The sequence below is a fragment of the Chlorocebus sabaeus genome, chromosome X (assembly GCF_047675955.1).
Source record: "Chlorocebus sabaeus isolate Y175 chromosome X, mChlSab1.0.hap1, whole genome shotgun sequence".
Classification (NCBI taxonomy): Eukaryota; Metazoa; Chordata; class Mammalia; order Primates; family Cercopithecidae; genus Chlorocebus; species Chlorocebus sabaeus.
This window is the reverse complement of record NC_132933.1, coordinates 130,583,832-130,604,989: the sequence shown is the minus strand read 5'-3', so window position 1 is coordinate 130,604,989 and position 21,158 is coordinate 130,583,832. Positions and strand designations below refer to the sequence as shown.

At 38.5% G+C, this 21,158-nt stretch overlaps 1 long non-coding RNA gene across 1 annotated transcript in view; it reads right to left on the bottom strand.

Annotated features, from left to right (window-relative positions):
- Positions 1-3,893: 3,893 nt before the first annotated feature.
- Positions 3,894-21,158, bottom strand: part of LOC103231702 (uncharacterized) — a 132,180-nt gene continuing 114,915 nt past the window's right edge. The window contains exons 3-6 of the long non-coding RNA XR_496982.3: positions 13,503-13,671; positions 12,926-13,029; positions 7,685-7,808; positions 3,894-4,048 (exon numbers count right to left, since the gene is read on the bottom strand). This is a non-coding gene — a long non-coding RNA (uncharacterized lncRNA). The remainder of the gene's footprint in view (positions 4,049-7,684; positions 7,809-12,925; positions 13,030-13,502; positions 13,672-21,158) is intronic.

The window sequence follows — 21,158 nt, the reverse complement described above, 5'->3', positions numbered from 1 at the left end:
AAACAAGCAGTATTAGGTTGGGAATGTATGTGTCTTTTCTCTGGAGGAAGCATTCTGACTTGGTTTATAGACATATAAGATACTCTGTTTTATTCTTGCATTTGGGTGTTTAAAATCAGCTGAGGTTTGTCATGCTTATATGAATAGTGTTTCCCTTCTAGATTTCCTTTATAAACTCCAAATAAACACATTCCTGCAGGTCAGAGAAAGTGTTTGATAAAAGCATAGAGTTATGGCTTTGGAAACAGAAATTAAGTCACTTGTTGGTTTAGCAAAAGTGGTTGGTGATTAGTTGGGGCCCTCACAGTTTCTAGATAAGAAGCTTACCTTATCCTGATTCACTTTACTTGCTGTAACTGTTATACTGAAAATTGTAGGTAGGATGTCCATTACTAAAACAAAGCAAAACAAAACAACAAACCAAAAGCAGCAATACCAAATCATCACTACTAGCTAGAACAATTAGAAGGATTGAATTTCCAAATATATGCTCATGTTTAACTCTTCCAATTACATTCTCACTGTCCTTTCTCTTAGATACAGATTGCTAAGATTAACAGACACTGATGATTAAGTGGTAGAAAGAGAAAGGTAAAATGCAACTGGAAGGGAAAGAAAAAAGTAGGGAGAAGCTGGCCTATGGATGTGGCTCTGAAGAGAAGACAGGATCTTGGCATTCCTTGCTAAGCACATTCACTGGAGTAGAGCCATAAAGTTTTAAAAAAAATGATGGTAAATTGAAAGGATATTAGATATCAGACTAGGGCTGCTATAATACAGTTCTCTGATTCACACACCAGATGTTCTGCCAGTGAACTATTGTCTGGGCATTGGAAGGAGTTAGGGTTTTTGTGTTTGTGAAAATCTCCTGGATTAGTAAAAAATTATTTTAGATATAAAGTGGTTTTATTTGGGCTCATCACCATTGCCCAAAGTATACTGAGCTTTTCACTAAGTGCTCAGCATTGGCCTCCTGTTCTCATTTATTCATTTTATGAGATGGACTTGGACATCACTAATGCAAACACACGATTCACAAATTATCCTGAAGTTTATTTAGTGCCTTGCCTCAATGGAGCTTAAGCATAGCACATAAATTTTATCTTATTTAGCCCTGGAGCATCACTAAGAAGCAACTAGGAACTATGGTTTGCCAGACAGATTATGCTTGTGCCAAAGAAGTGGAGAAGCCTGAAATCTCTTGTCAAGTATCCCACAGGAAGGAAAGGTAGTCTTTGGGTTTTGGTCTACTGACCTGTGGATTAACCTCTATCCCTTAGATTATCCCATTTCTAAATACATTTATTCAATCAGTATTTCTATAATCACTTAGCATTTGATAGGCTTCTTCCTTGATACAGTTAACATAATGCCTCAGTTGCATATTAAATTATGGAAGAATATACGATTGCTTCATATAACAACATTCTCATCACCAGTGACAGTGTCCTACTGGTTTGAAGAGAGATGTTCTTGGATTATACATTTTATATCTAAATGGTTATTGTGAGACTGGTTGTATTTTCTTCTACTCGTGAAACGATGTAAACAATCATTTTAAGGACAATAAAAAGTTGGTTGAAGGCTTTCTGTGTCTTTCTTTTTAAAAAATATTAAAATCTATTAGATCTGTTAACATATTCCATCCTGTTTTACACAACATTTGCCAAAAAATAGTGTACAATAACTGTACTATATTAGCTTTCTTGGCTTAGAAAAGTGGGATTTGAATGCAGTAACTTTCTCCATAGACAAGAAGGTATTTACGAGGTTGTCATTATATTTTCTTCCAGAATGTAAGTCAGCAGATATGGTTTATTGCCTTTGTAATAATATTTCTATAGAGAAAGAGATGCCTCTGAGGAAATTATCAACGGTGATAGGGGATAGGGCTGATCTCACAAAAGTGACAATGAACATCACAGTTACTATCAAATCAAAGAATCTCTCTCTGTGTTATCATCATTCTTTAACAATCCAGTCGATTTATAGTTATTCATTCCCAGCGCACAGTAACTGAGCACTCATATTTAAATCACTAAACTAGCTATATTTAGGTGGATAATATACAGTGTCTGGGCTTCAGTGAACAGTCTGGTCTAACATGGGAGATGGATATATAAACTGTTTCAATAACCCTACTGAGTGATTATGATATATAACTCAATCAAGTTGTGGTTTGGAACACAGAGAATTAATTCAGCTTTTGTCTGGTGGATACTATTGGTGTTTCCTCTGTACAGATCCCAGCAAATTCCTTTTACTGGGTGCCCTTACCTCATCTTCGCTCTGCTTTTTTTTCTAATTGGCTTTGACTCTCTAGGATGGCTGCCCTCATGCTACTGGAGCCTCTTTGCCCGATGTACTTTCAGAGAACTGGAAGTGTCTGGTGACTGTTGGACAATGACTGAGTGGTATGGGACTCTGCATGCCTGACTGCCTCCCTGAGTTCAGACAAATCCAGAGGCGTACAAAAGAATTTATACTGATTTCTCTGCGGTGTCTTTTAGGGTTATGCTGACAGTGCAAATTGAGTCCCCTGTTGATTATTTGAAACACCTTTCTGGCACTGATATGTTCTAAGATCTGGAAAAGTACTGGTTTGTAGGATCCAAGGTCAGCCCTTCTATGTCATAGCTCATACCATCATCATGTACAGGAAATGGACATCACAGGGCACAGAGATTGTGGGTAATAAGCAGCTGAGCACGGCCTGTTGTGCCCTTCTTGGAGAGTTTATTCTAGTTTCTGAGCTGATCCATGAAATGAGAATTTTTGTGTATAGGGAAGTGGCACAACGAAAGATGCATATAAATGACAGTGTTAGATATGTATCTAAGTGGACCTGATCAAAATTTGCAAGAGGCTATTTCCAATTAGGTTTAAGATACTTGCATGCGCCTCAAGTTCACTTGCTTTTTTTTTTTTTTTTTTTTATTAAGATCACACTAGCTGTAGAAACAGATAATCTCAACGGCTTAACCCAATTTATTTCTTGTTTTCATTACACACATAATGGGTATTAATTATCAGTGAGTTTCTCTCCTCTAACTGGTGACTCAGGGACCCAGTCTCCTTCCATATTATGGTTCTGCCATTTTCAACACATGATTGAAAGTATGCTCATCTATAAGAAGCCAGTGGAGGGAAAAAGGCCACGGAAGATACTGAGTGGAAGATTTGCGATAGTCCTTGAAGTTGCCTACATTAATTCTGCTCATATTCCATTGGCTAAATCTAACTGCAGGGGAGGCTGGGTCATGTAGTGTAGCTGTGTGCCCAGAATGAAGAACAAATGGGTTTAGTTCTCAGGGAGCATTCCCAGTCACACCTTATAAAGTGAAGTATGGGGCAGTAACTTCGAGTTCTTTTGAATTTAGAAAATTGCTTTTGAGCACAGCACAATGAAAATTGAAAATGCCATTGGTAGCCTGCAGTTTATTCTGTAGGAGTCTTTTTAATTAACAGCTTAATTGGATAATTTAATTCCCTTTAGAATTGGAGATATGAAAATGAAAATGAGATACTCCCTGTGATCTGACAATACCGTGCTTTAATAAACACACCAAAGTGAGCCCGGAAATGAGCACCACAAAAGCATTACCATGATTTGTGATCAGTGAAAGAAAACCTGATCTATAATTTTAATTATTCCTAAATGGTTTAGATACATGTTTCATTTGAATGTGTATTTTGTTTTGTTAATTGGTTCAATTAGAAAGGTAACTGAACATAAGAATCTGTGGCAAAGCCATGAATTTATAATATGTTCTAAGCTTTTAAAATATATACCATTGATAAAGTAACTAAAATATCCTACAAAATATTGTTGAAAGTACAATATTTTCCAGTATTTTCAGAGAATTTATATATAATGGTTTTTACTTCTCCATTGATTATGAGATGAAAAATACTACTCACCATATTCTTGTTATATGCTTTCTCCACTTGAATGAGAAATTGAGGCTCAGAGTCCAAGAAATGAAGATGAGTGTCCATGTACAAGCCACAAAAGTGCTGTTCTAATTAATTCTGGCCAGAGACTCCACTTTACAGAGAAAGAAAAACTGCATAAGTTAAAATCCCAGTGTAAAAAGCTACCTAAAATATTGAGTATCATTTTCCCTGCCAGTTTGGCTGAAATGTCTGCAAATGTCCTAGACAAAAAAAGATGTATACTTTACCATTTAGAAGTACACTGTGTTAATTTCCAAATTGATTTAGAAGTCAGTGGAATCCCAGTACTTGGATAACAGTCAGACAACCCTCCCACCCCAGTGATATTTGATGAATGGCAAAAATAGCCCAAAGCATATTTATTCCAAAGTTGATCAGATTTTCAATTGGCATTTATAATTTTTTTTGGCCTAATAATAATCATAGTGAAAATGGCTTCTGTTTGTTGACACCCACTATGTCCTAGGCACTCTGCTGGGGCATGCCTGCTTTATGGCCAATCCTCGCAACAATCTTGCACATAGTTGTTGCTATTCCAACTTCACAGGTGAGAAACACGTGACTTGTCAAGATCACATTAGTAATTGCAAGAGCCAGAAATAGTCAATTTTGTCTAACTTCAGAGCCCATTCTCGAATGTTCTCCTGACCAAACGTGATTGTAACCTGTGACTTACTGAAGACTTCAGGTTATACTTCTATAGTAATCTGTTAGAAAATAATGTAAAGAAAGGAGTCAGTTTACATATACTTAATGGTAGTTTCAAGTCCTTCAGAACGGATTCTAGACCCTGCTCTTTACTGATAATGCTTGCTACCATTTATTATGTATAATGTGCCAAACATGTACTAAATACCTTTTTTATATTATCTAATTTAATTATCACAACAACTCGGATACATATTATTATCTCTACTTTACAGGTAAGAGATCTGAGGCTTGAAGAGGTTAATGACTTCATTCATGATCATTTAGCTAGCAACTGGCAGCGTGGATTTGAATCCAGTTTGGTCTGAGTGCTTTCTTAGGCAAACATTAACTATGGTGACTCTAAGTCCTGGATGTCCAGGCTGGGGCATCCCCTCAGTTCAGTTGGCAGACCTCCCTGAAATCTACCTGTGTTCAGCCCCATGATTACCCTCACCCTCTCTGTTCAGTCCCTGCAACCGAAAAGTTTGCAGGTTACTTTCTCCAGAGAACAAAATCTTTGTGGTCCTGCCTATGGGTAGTTGAGAGAGTTTTAAGCAATCACCTTGGTTTTGACTCTATGATGCATTCTTTTTAATTATTTTTTTAAGATTTGACAACACTGTGTGTATTTATCATGTACAACATGATGTTTTGAAGTATATATACACATTATGGAATGGTTAAATCTCACTAATGATTGCATTACCTCATGCAGTTATTTTTTGTGGGGAGAGCACTTAACATTCACTCTCTTTGCATTTTTCAAGAACATAATAAATCATCATTAACTACAGTCACCTTGCTGTACAATAGATCTTTTGAATTAATTCCTTCCATCTAACTGTAATTATGTACCCTTTGAACAACCTCTCCCTATCTTCCCCACCCCCCAGTCTCTGGCAGCCACTATTCTACTCTCTACTTCTATGAGAACCACTTTTGAGATTTCACCAGAGTGACATCATGCAGTATTTATCTTTTTGTTGTCTGGCTTATTTCACTTAACATAATGTGCTCCAGGTTCATCCATGTTGTCACACATAACAGAATTTCATTATTTTTTATGGCTAAATAATTTTCCCTTGTGTATATATACCACATTATTCCTGCCTTGATGGATGTTTAGGTTGATTCTACGTCTTGGCTATTGTGAACAGTACTGCAATAAACATGGGAGTGCAGATAGCTCTTCAACATACTCATTTCATTTCCTTTGTGTATATACTCAGTAGTGGGATTGCTGGATCATATGGTAGTTCTAGTTTTAATTTTTTAAGGAACTTCCATACTGTTTGCCATAATGGCTGTACTAATTTACATCCCCACCAACAGTGTGTAAGGGTTCCCTTTTCTCCACACCCTTGCCAGCACTTGTAACTTTATCATGCATTCTGACATTTACTGTTACCTAGAGCTTCCAAATTCTGAGTCTTTCTGGTATTCTACAGAGTATTTCAGTTTGCTTCTAGTAGGGGGTCCATTATTTTTGTCTGTGTGGGCTTATACCTTTCAAAAAATATATTTTTAGCTTTTTTGTGTGAGAGAGTGAGCAGATCTACATCCGAGTCTCCTACATTCAACTGGAAGTCTACATTTCATTTTTTAATGGGGATATTTAATAAAAATTTATTTGGAAAGAAATGCTGCTATAGATACAGTTCTATATGGAATTATTGCCTTTCCCCAGTAATGTCTGTAACTAAAGAGTCTAAAGTTTCCTTTAAACTGTTGAATGTTAGGAGATTTTATTTAACACAGAAACCCATCCTATTTTTTCTTAGCTAATTTAATAAAATAAACACACATGAACATTTGGTATTTTTCATTTCTCCTAAAGACATAGAACTTAGCCTTTGGAAAATTCATCTGAGATTAAAGGAACCTATCTCTGTGTACCTTCCAAAGTTGCCTAGGAGTACATCTAGGAGAATGCTAGAGTAGATTTGTCACAAATGCTCTGGAGGAAATTTTTACATATCAACAAGGGCCAAGCTTGCTCCTTGGAGATTCACATTTCAACTCTCATTTGCACACACATAGAGTCTCTGGTGCAGACTGAGTTTGAGTTAATGCACAGAGCTTGTTGGGAAGAAATCAATCAAAAACCTCTTTGAGGATAAATGGTTTTTTAGGAACAGAATGTTCAGTATCTCAATTTTATTATAAGCATTGAATCAAAACCATTTTAAAACATTCAGCATATTAAAACTACAAAAGGTGGTAATAATAAAGGTATTCCCTCACCTAGGTCAGTTGGTGATATGTACTAAGTGATATTTAGGATAAGGAAAAAAATCAACTGTCATTTAATGTCTGCCTGCAACACATGGGGCAGAGTGCTAGTTGTCATACTGCAATTTGACTAATCCAGGACTCTGGTGACTTTAGCCCAAAACTTCACGAACAATATTACAACAGCCTTGTCATTCCTCTGCTTAAAAAACCTTTAGCAATTTTTTTTCGTTGTGTTTACAACAGCATCCAAACAACTTTCCCTGACTTAAAGGGCCTACAGGACCTGGCTCTCTGCTTCTGCTGTCACTTCTTCATAGCCTTTTACTAGCTACATTGGTGGTCTTTCTGTTTCTGTAAATTTACTAAACTTTCTCCTATCTTCTCAGTCTCAGGGCCTTTGCTGTTTTGCCTGAAATGCTTTTTGTATGTCTTTCACATAACTTCGTTGAAGTTAGGCCCCTTGACTATGTGGTCTATCACCTCACCTGGCTCGCACCTTCATAGATCTTACCACTGTTGCTAGTTTTCTCCTTCCTTCCTCCCTCCCTCCCTCCTTTCCTCTCTCTCTTCTTTCCTATTGTTCGTCTTCCTCCACTGTCTTGTAAGTCCCATGATATTAAAACTTCCTCTTGGGCTAGGCATGTTGGCCCGCACCTGTAATCCCAGCACTTTGGGAGGCCGAGGTGGGAGAATTGCTTGAGGCCAGGAGTTTGATACCAGACTGGGCAATATAGTGAGACCCAGTTTCTAAAAAAAAAAAAAAAAAAAAAAAAAAAAGGCAGCTTGGCATCGTGGAGCATACCTGTAGTCCTAGCTACCCAGGAAGCTGAAGCTGGAGGATGGCTTGAAATCAGGAGGTTGAAACTGTAGTGAGGTATGATTGCGCCACTGCATTCCAGCCTGGATGACACAGTGAGACCCTGTCCCTAAAACAAAACAAAACAAAACAAAACAAAAAATAAGCCTTTCTTTTGTTTATTACTATATTTCTAGTATCACTACTATATTTCTAGCACTCAGCACAGGGTCTTAAAAATAACAGGCCCTTGAATAAACATTTAGTAAATTTGTTCCTTCATTTCACCAATAAATATTGATCATTTATTATGTGCTTGGCACTCTTTAGGGGCTGCTGAGGATATTGCAGTAAACCAAACAGATAGAAGGTCTTGCTTCCATAGAGCTTATACTCTAGGAGTCAGACAATAAAATAAATAAGTGAAATGTGATATAGTAGATGGTAATACTTGTTATGAAGGAGAGAGGAGGATATAATATGTGGATGTCAGAGTGTTGCAAATTTAAATAGCATGGTCAGGAAGATGTTTGAGCAAAGAATCTATCTTGCAGAAGAGGCTTCTAGGCAGAGGCAGGAGTGAGTCCAAAGACTTAGAAGTAGAAGCGTCCCAGGACATTTGTAGAAGAGCAAGGAGACTAGTGTGACTGGAGCAGAGCGAGCAAGGAAGGGTGCAGAATGACATGATGTCAGGATGAAAACAACATTCAGCTTGTCCATGGTCATACAGGCTGCTGTAAGAACTCTTTTTTTTTCACTCTGTGTGAGATGGGAAGCCATTGGAGACTTCTGAGCAGAAAAGTGACAAGATCCAACCTGTGATTTCCATGATGACTCTGGCTGTGTTGAGAACAGACTGTGGTTGAACAGGGGAAGAAGCATGAAGATCAGTTAGGAAGTGGTTGCTATCATCCCAGCAAGAAATGATGGTGGCTGTGTCCAGGAGAGGAGCGGGGGGGAAATGAGTGAATGAATGATAATAAAATTTAAGAAAGAAACTCTGCATCATCCTGTTACTTTGAAATTTCCACCTATTTCTTTTGTATTTGTGTTTTCCCATGGCCCCATGTATAATTATATGGCATAATTTTATTCTGAGGATAATATGATTTTGAATCTTTTTCATCTAATAGCATCGGCCTACATCCATAGGTGCTTCAAAATCTTCTGTTTTTTTGTTTTTTGTTTGTTGTTGTTGTTTTTTTTTTTGAGATGGAGTCTCACTCTGTTACCCAGGCTGGATACAGTGGTGCGATCTCGTCTCACTGTAACCTCCGCCTTCTGGGTTCAAGTGATTCTCTTGCCTCAGCCTCCCGAGTAGCTGGGATTACGGGCACATGCCACCACGCCTGGCTAATTTTTGTATTTTTAGTAGAGATGGGGTTTCACCATGTTGGCCAGGCTGGTCTGGAACTCCTGACCTCATGATCCGCCTGCCTCGGCCTCCCAAGGTGCTGGGATTACAGGAGCCACGACACCTGGCAAAATCTTCCACTTTTAATGGCAGAATGATATTCTTTAGAGTTTCTGTGACATAATTTGTTCAACTGTTTCTATTTAGAAATTTACTGATTTCATTTATCACTATTGTAAATAATAGAAATAAAAATATTAATATTTATTAATATTTATTTTATTTTCTTTCCTATAGATTGTTTCCTTAAATACTTAAGAGTGAATTTACTTCATCAAAGGAGGCATGTATATGCTGTTGTGGCTTTTGAAATGCACTAACAAATTGCATTCTAATAAGGTTGTATGCATAAGGGTACCTACCGGTTTTACAATAGGACTGGATCAGAAGTAGGTCCTGCTCATAAGAAAGTTACAATATAATGTTGGAAGAAGATGCGTAAACCATCACCTCTAATAAAAAGCACAATGAAGAACAGTGTAAGGAGGTACCACATTTAGAAAAACCTTATCAGCTTTAGATGTTATTAATTTAATTTTTAGTAATTTTTGCATCCATTAAATAAATAAGCCTGAATGGAATGGCTCACGCCTGTAATCCCAGCACTTTGAGAGGCCGAAGCAGATGGATTGCTTGATCCCAGGAGTTCAAGACCAGCCTGGGCAACATAGTGAAACCCCATCTCTACCAAAAAGTATAAAAATTAGAAGGGCATAGTAGAATGTGCACCTGTAGTACCAGCTACTGGAGAGGCTGAGAAGGGAGGATTGCTTGAGCCCGGGAGGTTGAGACTGCAGTGAGTCATGAATGCACCACTGCACTCCATCCTGGGTGACAGAAAACCTGAAGTAAGTAGGTAAGTAAGTAAGTAAGTAAGTAAGTAAGTAAGTAAGTAAATAAATAAATAAAGTGTGACTGGTCGTTTAATTTTACCAATTCACTTTTTTGTTTTTACCTCTCTTGATATAAATTACCCACATATCAAGGCCATTTACCCATTAAGCTATTAAGATTTGGATTTTTTCTCATTCTACTATAAAGACACATGCACATATATGTTTATTGCAGCACTGCTCGCAATAGCAAAGACTTGTAACCAACCCAAATGCCCATCAGTGATAGACTGGATAAAGAAAACGTGGCACATACACACCATGGAATACTATGCAGCCATAAAAAGGATGAATTCGTGTCCTTTGCAGGAACATGGATGAAGCTGGAAATCATCATTCTCAGCAAACTAACACAAGAACAGAAAATCAAACACTGCATGTTCTCACTCATAGGTGGGAGTTGAACGATGAGAACACAGGGACACAGGCAGGGGAACATCTCACACACCGGGGCCCGTTGGTGGTGGGGGGGCTAGGGGAGGGATGGCATTAAGCGAAATAGCTAATGTAGATGACAGGTTGATGGGTGCAGCAAACCACCATGGCACGTGTATACCTATGTAACAAACCTGCACATTCTGCACATGTATGCCAGAACTTAAAGTTTAATAATAAAATTTTTTTCTTATCAATTAGGTAAGTTTTTGTTGCTTATTTTTCATAGACACTTACTTAACTAGAAAACAACTCTGCTATTCTCTGATCCTCATCTTTGTATGTTTGCAAGTAGCAGTGTTCCTTTGTAAGGTAATGGAGATGGGCAGAATAATTCACACAATTTGTCTTACTGAAATAAACTTTATACAGAGAAGTACAAAACAGTTAACACAAATTTAGGAGGAACACAGTGTTAAGTGTATATCAGTTAACTGAACAAATATTTATTGAAGCACTTAATAGATATTATTCTAGGGTTGGAAATATGATGAATTAGGTTACAGTTTCCAATTGTTTAACAATTTGAAAATTACTGTACTCATAAGGAACAGTAGATATATAAATAAAATTTCAGCAGTGTAATATATAATTGGATAGAGGTGAACACAGAGTTCTTTGGAAATAAAATTGGATAAAAGTATTTATAGAGCTAAGCAATGAAAACATTCTAATGCCCTCAGCTGTGAAATAAAAATAATACAAAATGAATAAGGCAGACAACTCAATAGAAAATTGGGCAGACGACTTGAGCTAACCACAAAAGAGGATATTCCAAATTGCCAACAAATAGATGGAAAAGTGCCTAACTTCACCAGTCATGAAGTAAATGCAAATTTAAGCCACAACATGATTCAACTATTTACCCCTTCCCCACTAGAATGGCTAAAATCAAAAAGCATTTAGACAAGCAGAACTCTCATAGATTGCTGGAGGGAGTATACATTTGTATGGCCACCTTGGAAAACTGTTTAACAGTATCTTCTAAAGCTGAATATACTTGTATCCAATGACCCAGCAATCCACTCCTAGGTAGTAAGTTGTCATCTTAGTAGGTAAACAATGGTTGAATATTGGCAATTTTATATTGTTTAACCTAATGTTTACCCAGCAGAAATGCACACCTATGTTCACCAAAAGACGTGGAAGAATTTCATAGAAGCACTATTTATAAGAGTCCCAAAACAGAAAGTATCCAAATGCCCATCAACAATAGAGAAGGTAAATAATTGAATATTGATCTACAATAACAAGAACAAACAAACTGCAACTACATGCAACAAGATGAGTATTTCTCACAAACATAATGTTGGACGAAAGAAGCCAAACACAAGAGAGAACATACTTTATGATTCTACTTACATAAAATATAAAAATATGCAAAACCAATCTGTTAGAAGTCAGAGGAGTGGTTACCCCTTGGGGATTAGGAACTGGACGTGTTCACAAGGTGGGGCTTTTGAAGTTCTGGTAATGTTGGGTTTCTTGATCTGGATGCTTTCTACATTAATGATTTGTGCACTCTTGTATATGTATGTGTATTGCATCAAAAAGTTTTTTAAAAATTAACGTTAAATACAAGAAAGTCCAAGTAAATCCTCATTTTTTTCCCCACAACAATCACTTTGATGCTTTTCTAGGGAAATACTGAATATCAAATTCTTTTAAAAAGGTTTTCTCCCCTCATTTTTGGAGCCCTTTTCTGCTGGCAATGGTAGGTAATGCTGTACTTGTTGTAGGAACATAGGTAAGAGACTAAACTTGGTGTGGGGTCCTGGCTGGGAAGCTTTCCTGGAAGAGATGAAGCTGGACCTGAGTTGTGTAGCATCCATTAGAGACAGCCAGGGAAGGAAGTGGATGGCAGACAGTTCCAGGGAGAGAGGCCAGGCTGCTCAAAAGCAAAAAGGTGTAGTAGGGAAAGAAAGAGAACCCACTGGGAGGGAGTGGACAGAGCTTGCTGGAGCTAGAGCTTGGAGAGTAGCTGAGGAGGGGTTAATGATAAGCAAGAGAGTTTGGCAAAGGCCAGAGAAAGATCTTAAAGGGTCATGATACTGAGCTTGGACTTAATCTTGTAGGCATCTGGGAACCACTGACCAATTTAAATCAAACAGGTGACACAATTAAGTTTCTACTTAATAAAGAGTAAGATGGTGATGGTGTGAGAAATACCTGAAGAGGGTTAAGAAGACTGGAGCCTGGGGTACCAGTCAGGAGGCCATTGCAGTAATCCATGGGAGACATAACAGGCTGGTGGTATTGGATGGAGAAGTAGGGACAGACATGAGAGCTATTGAGGAGACAATTGTTCTGACAGGACTCAGTAATTGATGGGTTTGAAATTGATATGTAGGCACGGTACTTTTTTTTCTAGTAAAAATGTGGCAGAACCTTAATTTTGATAAATGATAAAACACACATGGCCTTTGTCCTTATTCCCCCCCTTAACACCTTTCTACAGGTGTATCCACCAAAGGATGTTGCCATGACGAACAAGAGAACACTTACCAGTGATTTTCCATTGCTGCTTGGAATGAAAACCCAATGACACATTTCAAAATTTTGCAGTGGTGAATCATTTAGGTCATCTTATTGCACTACCATGCAAACTTCTTGATTTTGCCAAATCAGTCAGTTGAGAGAAAAAAGGAAAAAAAAAGTGTTACCTATATATACTGTCATATACTATTGTAAACAAAAAACAATCTGTGTATGTGTTTATTATATAGTACAAAACTATGTACACACATGAAAAAACATACATGTATGTATATACACACTAGAAACTTAAACAGCTATGTGACACTCTTGAGATTTTATATACAGACATTATCAAGGTCTACAAAAAATAACAAATATTTATTTAATTTTCCCTGTCTTTTTAACGGTTCCATTTGGGTGGGGGAGGATCCAGAGGATGTTTTCCTCACTTTAATTACCTCATTGCATTTCCTTCTTTTCAATTTTGGCTTTTATAAATGGGAACACTGTGTTAATCCATTCTAATTAAAACCCAGCCATGCAACCCTTCAGTTCAAGAAACAATTTTTGAGTCTGCCTAGGATATCATTTAGTCAGAAATTACCTCTATGGCTTTTAAAATAATCACCACTACAGTGCTCTGGTAGCCACGGGGGCAAAGTCTTTACAGGCTGATTTTCTAAAAATACCAGGAATTGGCCAAGAGCCCTTGTTCTGGAGAAGGGTTCAGAGTTCTTCCACAGGGGCCCAACAGAGTGCAGAAATGTGTATTCCTATAGAAAAAGAAGAGGGTAGGAGTTATGGAAGGGGCAACAACAAATGACCCAAGTTCACCTCCTGCCTGTCCACAGAACACCTCTTTGCCTTCCGGCTGCCGGAGGAGCTATGCTATTCTTAGCCATCTCCCGTGAAGGCAATTACACAAACCCCCTCTGAAACCCATTTCCGCATTTGTTCAAGAAATTCTTTTATCTTACGTAAATCCCCCATGCTGTAACTAAGCCCTTGGTCTGCCCTTGGCCAGATGGGAGGGCAGCCAGGCTTCCTCTCTCCAGCAGAGCCCTTTCTGTACCCAAAGATGATTATCTCATCATCGTGCCATCCTCCCTCCCATTCTCCAGACTGAAAATTTTCATCTTTAGCTTTTTCCTTTCCTTCTCCTTCTTACCATTTCTACGATTTCCTTTAACTGTTGCCGAACGCTTTTCAGAACTGAACCTAGTACTATGCAAAAAGTCTATCTGATCTTGTTCTCCAACTGATGGGGACAAGGCAGGTTAAAAAATATTCTGAGAAAGCAACAGGGAGAGTGGAGGTAGGTGTTGCTTGCCCACAGCTGTGGAATAAAGCTGAGTACAACTGAGTCCAAAACCAAGGCCCCAATCCAAGGCTGCATCCTCAAAAAACAAGAAAGCCAAGCCCGAAGTCCTTGCTGGTTCAAAGGCCCAGGGAGAATCCAGAGGAATTGTTCTGTAAGGGGAGCAGGCCTGGATGTGTGCTGAGTAGTGAGTGGGCAGCTGCAGCCTTTGAAACAAATCCAGATCTTACCGTCCTGGGCCGGGAAGGGGCAGGCATCTCACGAACAGCTGAAGAACTGACCAGCAGTAAGTTCAGGAGACTGTTCAGATTACGTTGTCAGACTAAGTCAAAACTCTTCCATGTCACTAAACATGTGCCTCAGACCTTGTAGTGGACTAGGATCACACTTAAGAGGGTGTAGAGGAAGCAGATGGGCCCCAACCCAAATGGTCCCTCCCTCGTTGGACCATGTGACAGTCTCTTGGGCTTGAAAACTTTGAGTCCTCTCTCTTTCCCTCCTCTCCGTTGCCTTAATCACCAAACTGTGACTCTTCAATGTCTCTCACGCTCATTCCTTTTTGCTTCTATTTTCCCCAGTCAAACCTGAACAATCTCAGTCCTGAACTGTAAATTGCTTCCTAATAGGACTTTCAATTCCTATTCCTGTTTGCCAATCTATGCCACATTCTGCTGTCTTTCTTTTGTATTTTTACTTGAGGATTTTGAATTACCTATAGGGATAAGTTTATATGCTTCTTAGTCCATCCAGACCCTCCAACATTTGGCCCTAAACTAGCTTTCCCAACCACATCTCCCACTGCTTCTTTATGAGTCCTCTATTGAGTCAAGCATATTGCCCTTTCTATGTCTGTCTTTGTCCATGTTGTTGCCTGACTTGGAAGGTCAGTGACTCTCCTCTCTGCCCATTTAAATCCTATCTTGAAAGATGAAGATCTGATCTTAGTTTATCCAAGATCACCTTGACCAAAAGTTCTTTATGTCCCCAGATCTCTTATAGCACTTTCTGTCAGTTTCCCTCATCTAATCTTATATTGTACTGGGCTGTTAGTTGGCTTCAATATGTATCTGTTGTCTTCCCTGACTAGTGTCTTAAATACTTTGATGGCAAAGGTGGACTTTTAGAGTTAAGGAAATCATTCCAAAGAGCTTAGCATTGTTCTGGATGTACTGAGTTTGCTATGGCTTCAGCGTAGTTTACAATGCTACGGTGCGGTGATTCTCAATATTCTTCAAGATGAAGATCTCTTTGTTCCCTTTCCATTGTCAATAAACAAGTGTGTTGTGGTTCATTGATTAACATTTTTTAAAATACCATGATGATCAGATGCTTTTATGAATTTGCTAATGCTTTACAATGAAATTTATTTAGGTATAGCATCACCACCATGTACTCAAAAATTAGTAGTGCTGTAACTGTATTTAAGATGTTTTTATTTATTTGGTCGAATACTTAGCCAGCATGTGGCTTTGCTCACCCTTACAATGATGTTGGCTCTTTATGTGTCCTGCTGCCCCACTATTTGGTCATATTATTATTATTATTACCTCACAGGGCTGTTGTGAGGGTTAAATGAGATATACATGTTAAGTACATGGCACAGTGCTTGGCTGAAAGTGATTTTGATCTTTCTTTCCCTTCCTCATGCCACCATCAGCTAATTTAGAAGATGGGAATGTTCCGGGACCTCTGGGACAGAGCTTAGGGCAGTGGATGAGGGAAGGGATGGCGCTGTCTCTGGAAGAGAAGGGCATTAAAGATCACCTAGAGCAGCAGTTCTCAAACGTTTTACTTGCAGGACTCCTCTATCCTACCCTCTTAAATATTATTGAGGACCCCAAAGAGCTTTTGTTTATGTGGAATATGTCTATCAAGAAACTTAAAAAAAAAGTTTAAATTTAAAAATAACAATAACAAACCCATTATACATTAATGTAGATAACACATTTTTATGAAAAATAACTATGTCTTTCAAAACATTAGTGAGAAGAGTGGGACTGTTTTAAATTTTTGCAAATCTCTTTAATGTCTGGTTTAATAGAAGACAGCTGATTCTTCATTGTTTCTGCATTCAATCTCTTTTAATACAGATGGACCCCAACTTACAATGGTACAACTTAGGATTTTTGATTTTACAATGTTGTGAAAGTGATACCTATTCACTAGAAACCATACTTCAAGGGCCCATACAACCATTCTGTTTTTCACTTTCAGTACAGTGGTCAGTAGAGTCCATGAGATACTCAACCCTTTATAATAAAATACACTTTGTATTAGATGATTTTGCCCAACTGTAAGCTAATGTAAGTGTTCTGAACATGTTTAAGGTAGGCTAAGCTATGATGTTCAGTAGGTTAGGTGTAGTAAATGCATTTTTGACTTATGCTATTTTCAATTTATGATAGGTTTATCAGGACATAACCCCACTGTAAGTCAAAGAGCATCTGTATTTGGTTTTGGTGAAGTATAGGAAGAAAATACAGTTTCATACAGATATATTGTTGAAAAAGGGAAAGTGTATAAGGGTATTTGAATAGGTTTTTAGATAACTGTAGATATTCTCTGAAACTAAACCAAAACTCAACAAGTGGTAGTTTAAGAAATGTTTTTGATTGTAAATTGATAAATTATAGTTGTATATATTTATGGGGTACAATGTGATGTCATGATTTATGAATAAAATGGGGAATAATGAAGTCAAAACAATTAACATAGTTTCTGTAGTGAGAACACTTGAAATTTACTCAGCGATTTAAAAACATACAATACACTATTAACAGTTACAGATTACCTGCAATGCAGAATCTAAAACATATCAATGAAGTTTTCATACTCTGTTACAACAAAATCCATTGCTATCTTTATTTCAATGCGTCTTTTAAACATTTATGATTTTGTAACACCAAACCATGGGCACTTGGAAAATATTGGGTGCACCGAATTATGCAGATCTTCCAAATGTAAGCACATTTCATTATACAATTTCAAAAGATTGTCTTCATTATTAATCACCATTGATCTTATCAGATAAGTTCTTAGCGCTGGGAAGCTGTTAGGCTCACGGTGGCAAATACAAGATTTTCCAAATTCTCATTTTCATTCAAAAACTTAAATATTATCATTGGCAATAAATACTGCCAGTTATTTTCTTTGAAGTTACTGGCCAATTTAGTTCATTTTCTTGAGAAAATATCTGCCAAATACCCAATTTCAAATAACCACAGTCTGTCAGTTGTTCTTCCAAATAAAAACACTGTTCCTCAAAAAAAAAGCAGATAGGCTGGGTGCAGTGGCTCACGTTGTAATCTCAGCACTTTGGGAGGCTGAGGCGGGCAGATCACCTGAGGTCAGGAGTTCGAGACCAGTCTGGCCAACATGGTGAAATCCCATCTCTACTAAAAAAAAAAAAACAAAAATTAGCTGGGTGTGGTGGTGTGCCCCTGTAATCCCAGCTACTCAGGAGGCTGAGGCAGGGAAATTGCTTGAACCAGGGAGGTGGAGGCTGCATTGAGCTGAGATCACGCCACTGCACTCCAGCCTCGGTAACGGAGAAAGGCTCCATCTCAAAAAAAAGCAGTTCACCTTCCAACTCAAATGATGGCATTAGTGCTTTTCCTTGAGACAGCCATTGTACTTCAGTGTGCAGCAAAAGTGCTTTATGTGCACTTTCCATTTTGTCACACAAAATATGAAAAAGATGTATACTCAGGAGCTGACATTTAATAACATTAATAATTGTTAACACTTCACCAAGGACATGTTTAAGTGAAACTGACATTTTCTTTTTACTGTGTAGCAGTAAGAAAATACACCGACTACTAGTATAGTTTGGTCCCATTACCTTGATTCATGCTAAGGTACCAGCAGTTTTACTCATCATTGCTTTTGCGCTATTGTCACAAATGTCAAATGATGAAAAAGGCAAATAACATCTTTCTATTATTATGGAAATACTTTTGACCTCAACGACCCTGAGAAAAGACCCTGAGAATCCCCAGGGGTCTGTGGACCGTGTTTTGAGGACCACTGCTCTTAAACTTCTGCAAAGGGCCAGGCCTCCCAGCATGCAGTATGTAGCTACTAGCACATTTGGGAGGAGAGGTGAGGTGTCCTTCAAACAGGGCAATTTGCCTTCCTTTTTGGAGCCTGAGATGGACTTTTTGTTTCCTTGCAGAACTGAACGCATCTGGCTTGGGAGCACGATTATTCTCCACTCACCTTTAAACTGCCTCAGCTATTACTAAGTCTCTGGCAGTGATATGTTGATTATGTGAATTTAAAGCCCACAGGAGCCAGAGGAATGACAGATCAGATTCTCTTAAATGAGAAATAAAATCCAGGAGCCTGGCAGCGGGACATACGGCTCTCGCTCCTGCTGACCTTTGATGTCACTCTGGTAGAATGACTGCTTCTAGGCCAGATGGCATGTAGCTTAAACGGAGATGTCTCAACCTGTTTCCTAGTATTAATTGTGCACATTGATACTCCTCCATTGTGTAGTCCATAATTCTTCATTGTCAACCTCGTTTAGATTTTTTTTTGAGGGGAAGCTGAACTCAAGCAGGCCTCCATAAATTCAAGCTATTTCAAAAGCTCCAATTTCATTTAAGTCTCCAAACCCAAACCTTTTCCTATCCAATCACTGTTATAGAGGGACAGACACTGAATCTCCCTTCTGTCAACTGAATGTGTGTCTAGCAACTTTTAAGAGCAATGAGATTGAAGGAAAGAGTGAGTCTCGTTGCCCTAAAGGAGGTGGCTGAATGGAAGCCCATTTAATTTTTTGTTTGAAGGTACTAAATAAGGATCAATTTGTAAAGACAGCTTTCTGAGTGTAGCAAGATAGCTTCTTAAATCTGATAGGGATAAATGGGAGGTCAATACCCTTTTTCTTATCAACAATTTCACCAAATAATATTTACTAAGAACTTTCATGTTGGGTTTCTCAGCTATAAACAAGGAAATACTCCAAGCAGAGATACTGGAAGTGCTGAACCAGGCCAGTTGCTGGGTATGGAGCTAGAAGCTAACATCGCTTGTCTATGGTAAAGCATGCTTTCATTACTCAAAAGCAGAACTTTTAATTTATTTCTAAATTAATTTGAAGCAGACCCAATGAGCAACAAATGCAAATGTACTCAACTGGGAAAAGCAGCTGACTTTTTTCATTCAGGGTCATGGGTAAGGACAGAATTCTGTCACATGAAAAATGTCTCAGTTTTGACAAAAGAATTAACACTGCTTCAAGGAAAGAGAAAATAAGTTATGGACATTATATCTGACAGATTTTTCCCTTCATATTCATGGCATTTGAATTATATGCACATCACTAAAGCAATATTGAACCCTCATGAAGAGCCTGGCAAGTGAGTAATTGTAATTTTAAAAGAGGAACATTCACATATGTTTTAATGTTGTTTTAGTTTTTACTCAGAATTCTGGTTCACTGTTTATAATAGGGCAGAACATCCATGCTTTTGTAAGAACCACTTTGGCTTATAAAAAAAATACAGTACCGGTCAGGCGTGGTGACTCATGCCTGTAATCCCAGCACTTTGGGAGGCCGAGGTGGGCAGATCACCTGAGGTTGGGAATTCAAGACCAGCCTGACCAACCAACATGGAGAAACCCCATCTCTACTAAAAATACAAAATTAGCTGGGCATGGTGGCGCATGCCTGTAATCCTAGCTACTTGGGAGGCTGAGGCAGAAGAATTGCTTGAACCCGGGAGGTGGAGGTTGCGGTGAGCCGAGATGATGCCATTGCACTCCAGTCTGGGCAACAAGAGTGAAACTCCATCTCCAAAGGAAAACAAACAAACAAAACAGTACCACTTTAAAAGTTTCTAAGCCAACAGAATTTCAAATGATCTAAAATTTAAATCAACATGTAATAGGATGCCTGGTTTGAGGGCAAAACATGCGTTGGCCTTAGTGTTTAGATAGGTTAGGTATGTTTGGAGACTCCATGACAGGAACCCATAAGGAATTTATTTGCATAAGGGATGAAGTTGCTTCCTGTGAATGAACGAACCCCAAGAGAGAGTAGCACTGCTGGGATACTGAGAAGGTCAGGAACTAGGGGACAGTATCAGAGACAAGTGGCACTGTTCATTTAAATTTAAACTAGCCACCATAAGCTTATAACCCGAGTCCTTGGTAGAGGAGCAATATCTAAGAGCAAGTGAAGGAATGAGTTCAGAATAATCTAAGACACTGGGGAGAATAAGCCTGAAGTGTTTTGTAGGCCATGTAATAGAGTGAAATGAAAGGGAGCACAGAAGTCCATTTATCTTCTTGGACTCAGTGGCACCTTCAGTGAGTATTGTGTCTTTGCTGGGGCAGTTGTGACTTTGCAAACTGGTGGACACTGGTGCCTTTGGTGGTTATTGGGACATTGTTGCGTTTTCACCATTAGTGTAGTCAAGAATCAACAACCTGGCCGGGCGCAGTGGCTCACGCCTGCAATCTCACCACTTTGAGAGGCCGAGGTGGGTGGATCACTGGAGGTCAGGAGTTTGAGACCAGCCTGGCCAACATGGCGAAATCCCGTCTCTACTAAAAATATAAAAATTAGCCAGGTGTGGCGGCACATGCCTATAGTCCCATCTACTTGAGAGGAAAAAAAAAAAAAAAAAAGAATCAACAACCCAACAAACCAGAGCCAGAGAAAAGGAAAATGATTACCGCTATGTAGTAACTGAGTACTGAAACCAACATAATTCTCCATCACTGCGTAAAACAATAATGGACGTGGGAATTGCTTTCTGTTCCCATATTAATCCATTTTGAGAATAAGCAAATGTAGGTACTTGCTCCAGGAAATACATTTTCCTGAAAAATAAAATCGTAAACCAACTCAAAGAGTTTACTTAACAAGAATACCACCTTCCCCATCAAAACTTGCTTCAATATTCTCCTCCTGCTGTGCCCACCAATCTA